Source organism: Pteropus vampyrus, unplaced genomic scaffold (genome assembly GCF_000151845.1).
Source record: "Pteropus vampyrus isolate Shadow unplaced genomic scaffold, Pvam_2.0 Scaffold440, whole genome shotgun sequence".
NCBI classification, from domain to species: domain Eukaryota; kingdom Metazoa; phylum Chordata; class Mammalia; order Chiroptera; family Pteropodidae; genus Pteropus; species Pteropus vampyrus.
Genome location: NW_011889221.1, coordinates 324,403 through 332,235, shown reverse-complemented (window position 1 = coordinate 332,235; position 7,833 = coordinate 324,403).

Below are 7,833 nucleotides of genomic sequence, written 5' to 3'. Positions count from 1 at the left end.
TTTATTTTCTCCTGCTTGCCGCACACCTATGGGCCAGCTCTGGCTTAGGCAATCCAGCAAACTTCTCTGCCATGTAGTGGCTGAAAGACCAACTTTTCCAACAAGGTCTTAAATCAGCCTTGAGGATGGCACCCTTGTTTGTCTCTCCTTGAGTGCTCTCCCTCAAACTTATGTTTTTCTTTAGAATTTTCTTTATATCTTTATCATTACCCTTTATTATAGCTAATTATTTTTATAGTTAATGCTAACTTTATAAAATATTCTTAAATTAGTCTTTATCATGCTGTGCATTCACACAGAATGCAGTGACCCTTCAGGGCTACAGGGAGAACTCACAAACTCGATAATTATATATTTTTTATAACCTTTTCTGTTAAAATTACTGTGTCTTCTGTATTCTAATTAGATTCTGACTGATAATTAGTTACAAAAACAAATTTGCAATTGCCATACAATAAGCTGCATATATTTAAATTGTACAGTTTAATATGTTTTGACATATTTATACACTCATAATATAAATCAAGATAATCAATATATTAATTACCCTCGAACCTTTCCTCATATCAAATAGTATTTTTGGGATCACATAAAGAGAAGTTGAGCTACTGATATGTTTAGTTTGGGTTCATTGGGATCAGTTTATGGGATTCATAGTCATTTTCATGTTCAGTTAAGTCGCTGCTGGTCATCCTGGGTTAGGAATGACTTCTGGAATTACTTCTACTGCTTACTGCTCTCACCAGCATCTTGATAGGAAGGATCAGGGCCATATAAATATGTCCTATGGCACTGACTATGGACCTATGAGGCTAATCAAAGAAAAATAAGGATCTCTCTCTCTCTCTCTAGAGATCCAGGACCTTATCTGTGGAAAATTGTTCTAAATTCTACACTCAAATGTACAAAGACTGGTAGAGATTTTTTCGACTTATCAACAAAACTCTTAAATTGCTAATAATGCTTCAGTAGCTAAAAGAATCATTTTAAAACTATCAGTAACAAGAAAATAAATTTTGATTCACTATGCTAGAGGAGAGACTAAATTAGTTACCTAGCATCTTTACAAAAGAGATGATCAGGTTAAAGGTAAAAAGTAGGCAAAACATTGTAGAGGCAGTTCTATCAGGTTATTAATAAAACTGCTTATCTTCCCTAAGTTTATAGTATTTGTAATATTTTCAGCTTTTACATTTTGAAATCTGCTGCAATTTATTTTTTCACTCCAAGTAAATGTTTACTTTTATACCTAATTTTGAATCCATAATTTTGTATTTTTTTTCTTAAAGTGGGACCCCCCCCCCCAAATGCATTAGATTTGGATCCCACACAACCTAGATCCACCCTTGCTGCCAAGCATCGTTTTATTTGAATGAGTCTCAGTAAATGAACTGCCTAGTATATGATATTGTTTACTAGTCAGAGACTATGTAAGGATTTTGAAAATACTGACGACAATGTTGGTGATGGCAATATTAATGGTAGTTGGTGGTGGTTGTGATGATTAATGGCTGTTATTCCTATAGAACAAGCTAAATCCATTAACTCCCTTTGTAGATTTTTCTGGCATGGCATAGCAAAGATTTTTTCTTTATATCTTCTCAAAATTGTACCTACTGCAATTTAAACTTACTTCATCTTGATCCATCCTCACTGCACAACGAGACCTTCTGGTCAGCACTTACTATGTATTTCTTCATGTAGTCCATGTCTGTGAGGACTCTATTTTATCAACCAAAACTCAGAGCACAAAGCTCTTTTCTAGTTTATATATTTATGGTATTGTACAATATAATATTTAAAGCCTTATACAAATATCTGGTTAGTTTGTATTTACATATATACTTAACTGCATTTATTATAAAAAATACAGAAAAACTGAGTACATATTTTGAGTACCTATTTCATGAACATTTTCATTAAAGTACATGAAAATGGTCCTGGGAAATTGAGGACAATGATATTTAGAGTATTTGTTGTTTAGTCTTCAATAATTATGTTTTCAGGTATGTTTTTTCATTTAAAAGTTAGCATTGAAATTGGTGGCTTCAGACACATTTTAGGTTCAAAACAAAGGTTAGAAATTCTCTTGTGTAAAAAGCCTTTAGAATTATTCAACACAGCATAAGTAAAACCATAACTATGCATTAATCTTGTTCCATTTATTTATATGGCAAAAGTATTGTTTTCTGATAGCTATAGTTTTCTTTTATTTCTCATGTGTATCTTCATAGTTTGAATAGATCCCTGTCCTTCTTTTCTCTCCTTATATGTAATTTTTTAAAAAGTCAGACTGTTCAATCCCAAGATAAATAGCCCTTTGATAATGGGCTAGAAAAAAGGGTTAAAAAGATGGTTTAGAAGTAATTCAAGACAGAACAATCTGATTCTTGCTTGGAGAAGGACACAGAAGCCAAATAGATGGGGCTGTGGAGCCTGGGGAAGAAATTGTGAGTACTTGCTCTTGATTGAATATCATTATTCTCCTGTTGTCTAGAAAGATGATTGTTATAATTAGTAACAAATGTCATGGGCAACTATAATTTACCTTTCCTTGTAACAACTGATAGTTTACCTTTTCAATGCTTTCTTCTACCCACCCATCATGTCACTCTCCCCACCTCTCCATAATAATCAAGCACAGAATAAAATATATTTGTCTTATAATGTATATCAATGTATACTTACAGCAATAATAAAACTATTAATTTTAAAAAAATCATTAAATGGCCACTTACCCAAATTTTAAACTTTTAAAATTAAAGTTCCCATAAGGAGAAATTAGAAATCATGGGGTTATATAATAGGCATGCAGGAGCGGTCTTTAGAGATATTTTTGGACTATTTCTTATTAATCTTATTTCTAAGTGTAGTATAAAGGGCTATTATTTACTGTGCTTCACAATGCCTTTTAAGTGCAATTTTAATAGTCTTTAGATTTTATTTGTAGTGTAATATTTTCAATTGATTTTGAATTTGTTATAGTAATTCAATAGAATTATGTGTAACTCGTTGATTTTTAAAAATAGAATGCAAAGCATAATATTTTATAAAGCATTATATAATTAATTTTTACCTAGCATGTGAAGACTATTTAACTAGCATGTACCTGTGCTAGGTATTCACTATGTGATAATTATGATTGTTTAATTACCTTTAAATGAAAATAGCTCAAGTGCTCTTTTTAAAAATATCCTACTATTTTGGATCTCATACTATATCTAAATGAGTAAATCCCACTGAATAATTTTAAATAACACAAATATGATACTTAGAACAGTAATTAAGTAAGTAAAAATGTCAATCATATAAGTAAATAAGTAGTCAATCTTGGGCAAAGATAAATGTTCCCAAAACTGAGTAGGGATATTAAATAATACCTCATAATGATATATTTTTATCTGAGTGTAGCTACTACTCTAATATTTGTTTCTTTTTTTTTCACCCATTGCTCAATCCCTCTCCCATCTGGCAACCATCAGTTTGTTCTCTGTATCCATGAGTTTGTTTCTGTTTTGCTTGTTCATTAATTTTGTTCTTTAGATTCCACATATAAGTGAGATCATATGCTATTTATTTTTCTCAATCTGACTTATTTCACTTAGCATAATAACCTCTATGTCCATCCATGTTGTTGCAAATAGTAAGATTTCATTCTTATTTATGGCCAAATAATATTACATTCTATATATGTTATCACCTCTTCTTTATCCAGTTGTCTATTGATGGGCACTTAGGTTGCTTCCATATCTTAGCTGCTGTAAACAATGCTGCAATAAACAAGCATAATGGTGTATACATCTTTTCGAATTAGTGTTTTGGATTTCTTTGAATAAATACCATAGCGGCTTCATCAATTTACAATCCCACCAATAGCGCACAAGGGTTCCCTTTTCTCCACATTCTCACTAACACTTGTTTGTTGAACTTTTTTTCTTTTTTTAAAATTTATTTTTAATTAATTTACTTTTTTGCTCTGATTTGAAAAAAGATTGTTTTTTTTAATTTTTAATATACATTTTAATCTTTCATCCATTGTTTAATTTTAGAGGTGGTTTTTGTGTTGTTGCATAGCTTTTTGCTAAAGATAAGTAAAATATGTACTATATCCAGCTATTTTCAAGTAATTAGTTCAAGTACTAAGCAAAGGTACATAATTTTTCTGGCGATGGAAAAATTCAATTACTGCTCATATCCAAAGTTATATAATTGCACTGGGGCAAGTTCATTATTTTAATGCCACTTGCTGATTTTACTGGCAATCATTATAATAAAATATAATAATACTTTTTATTTGCAATGTGCTTTTAAGCTATATACTCATAGTACCTGGATCTCATGTGACACTCAAGGTGTCCCTTTGTAGCTCAGTTCATTCATAACTTTCTGAGGCTTGATGAATGCATTTGCATAGGGTTCATTTAGCTGATTACTGATATCACAAAGACCAAATTTACTACATGTATTCAAGTTATCATAGCATCAACAAGCAACAGTGCTATGATTTCATGGCCACCACAAGCCAGTTATCCCTGTGGTAACTTTTCTGACTACTAAGTCAGAGGGAAAAAGTTAAGAACCATATTATTTCACTCATACGTAAGATATAAAACTAAAAGCAACAAATGAACAAACAAGACAAACAAACCAAAACTCATAAACACAGACAACAGTATAGTGGTAATCAGAGGGAAAGAGGGGTAGGGGAAGGTAGAAGAGGGTAAAAGGTGATGGAAGAGGACTTGACTTTGGATAGTGAACACACAATGAAATATATAGATGATGTATTATAGAATTGTACACTTGAAACTTGTATAATTTTATTAACCAATGTTACACCAACAAATTTAATAAAATTAAAAAAAATGATTATAGGATTAACCAATAAAGTTTTGACATTTTCTTTTTCTTTCTTTCTTTCTTTCTTTTTTTCTTGCTTGCTTGCTTTCTTGCTTTCTTTTTCTTTCACCATATTGTTCTTGTATAAGAATAGGACATAAAATAAACAAACAGAAAAATGAAAAAACTTCTGTGTGAAAGAGCTGAACTAAGGCACAAATTGGATTTTTGTGTACTGAATGAAACATGCCTATTAAGACAATGAAACTGATATTCATATATAATTGTAGAATTAGTCTCATTATATCAAAAATCATACTCTGACTATTTTTGTCATTGTAAAAGAACAAATAATAGTTTGCTGCCTAACACTTGGTTTACTAATGAAGAAAATATTTCTGAGCCACCTCTTAGTTATTAGAAGGCATTACATTAAAAAGGCTCCCAGTTGCTCCTTCGATGTTAAAAATATTTGCTTAATGGGTTAATTCCTCCTCTGCCCTGATTTAATTTTGTTGACATTCCTTCCTTTTTCTTTTCTGTTACTGTCCATCTTTTCCAAGATATTTGGATAATAATTGTTTAGCAATATGTCCATACCGTGGATAATTCAATAAATTTAAACAACATAGAGTTTAATAAGTAGAACTACTAATTCCACAAATGTCCTCTGCTCCGTCTCTTTGCCTTGTGGGCCTTGAGCTGCTTATTGTTTTTTTAATTTGAAGGGTCATTCCAAACAAAACATTTTCTTCCTTTGTGTTTCATTTTCTGAAATGAAAATATTAACATATTCATGCATAGTATTCTGTGTATAGGCAAAAGAAAATTGGCATAAAGAAAATTTTATACCAATTATTTGGTTTAAGTGAGAAATAAAATCCTAAAATGATAGTAAGAGTATATGTAATTAGACAAAATTATTACATGTTATCAACTATTTGGTATAAAAGCATGTTGAAATAAAAAATCGATGTGACTATAAAGTTTTGAAATATTGCTACATTGGAAATTTGGATATAGAAATTTAAGAAAATTATTTGAATATTTTTATTTAAACTATTTCTATTAAAGTTTATTTACATATTCCTATTCTTATTCAAACTATGAGTAAATTAAAGCACTGTGAGTTATCAAATATTGTAAGTCTTACAAAAATATCACCACATTCATGTTCTTGTTAAATTCATTCCCCTATATTCTAGGTGCTGCCACAACATATAGCAATGTTATTATAAATCTATTGAAGGGCATTTGGGATACAGTAGTAGAAGAAAATGTTTTTTGCATGACAAAAGGAAAAAAATTAATATAATAAGAGTAAATATTTTCACAAAAGACCCAAATTCTAGAACTAATGATTTAGGAAGTCTCATAATATATTTATGTAGTTTATATTTGTACTAGTTATTTTGAATTTTATTTATTTTATAATTAGACTTTTCATTAAGAGTTATACTCTCATCCTCAGTTCTGCTCCAAAGTAATAAAAACATATCTTCATTATATTTATTTTTTCTTCAAATCTTAAACTGATTGGATTATTAGTCATCTAATTAAAAATTTACATCAGTTTTGATTTCTTCTTCTTTTTTTTTATGAAGTGGGCTACTCTATCTCATATTGTACATGAAGACAAACAGGTTATAGGCAAGTCTATTTTACTATTGTAGATTTAAAGCAGACTTAAAACATACCAAGAAAATATAACATTACTGAAAGGAAATTAAATTAAAAATAATTTAAACCTAAAAATAAAGAAAAAATGATAAAAATATTAAATATAAATTATAAAAGCCTATACACTTGCTATAAATAGACCAAAAGGTCAGCACTGAGCTCTCTAACAATTAACAAAAATTTATAACCTGTAACATTCCATAATTCACAATTTATGCTTAAAAATAGACTGATTTTTTTAAGAGGTACAATTATTTTGAGTACTAATCTCAGGGAAAAAATTTCTCATTAAGAGAAATATCCTGTTTGTTGCTTTTAGGTTTATATCCCACATGAGTGATATCATGTGGTTTTCATTTTTTTCTGTCTGGCTTATTTTGCTTAGCGTGATTATTTCAATATCCATTCATGTTGTTGCAAATGGCAGTATTTCATCTCTTATTATGGCTAAGTAATATTTCATTATATATATGTACCGCAGCTTCTGTATCCAATCATCTATCGTAAAGCAACTTCGATTGCTTTCATGAATAAATGCTGTTATAAATATCAGTGTGCAAATATCTTTTCGGATATGAGTTTTCAAGTCTTTGGGGTAAATACCCAGTAGAGGGATTGCTGGATCTTATGGTAGATCAAGTCTTAGTTTTCTGAGGAAATACCATGTTGTATTCCATAGTGGCTGTACCAATTTGCAGCCCCACCAACAGTGTATGAGGGTTCCTTTTTCTCTGCATCCTCTCCAACACTTGTTATTACTTATCTGTTGATAACAACTATTCTAACAGGTGTGAGATGGTATCCCATTGTAGTTTTTGATTTGCATTTCCCTAATAGCTAGGGATATTGAGGATCCTTTCATGTGTTTGTTGGCCATTTGTATGTCTTCTTGGGAGAAGTATCTGTTCAGGTCCTCTGCTCATTTTTCAGTTGGATTGTTTGGGTTGTTTTTTGTTGTTATTGAGTCGTATGAGTTCTTTGTATATTTTGGATATTAGGCCCTTATTGGAGGCATTGCTTGAAAATATATTTTCCCATTCAGATGGTTGTCTCTTTACCTTATCAATGGTTTCTTTTGCTGTGCAGGAGTTTTTTAGTTTGATGTAGTCCCATTCATTTATTTTTGCTTTTATTTCCCTTGCCTTTGAGGTCAAATTCATAAAATCCTCTTTAAGTCCAAGGTCCATGACTTTAGTTCCTATGTTGTTTTCTATGCAATTTATTGTTTCAGTTCTTATATCCAGGTCCTTAATCCATTTTGAGTTAATTTTGGTGTTTGGTGATAGACAACAGTCTAGTTTCATTGTTTTGCAG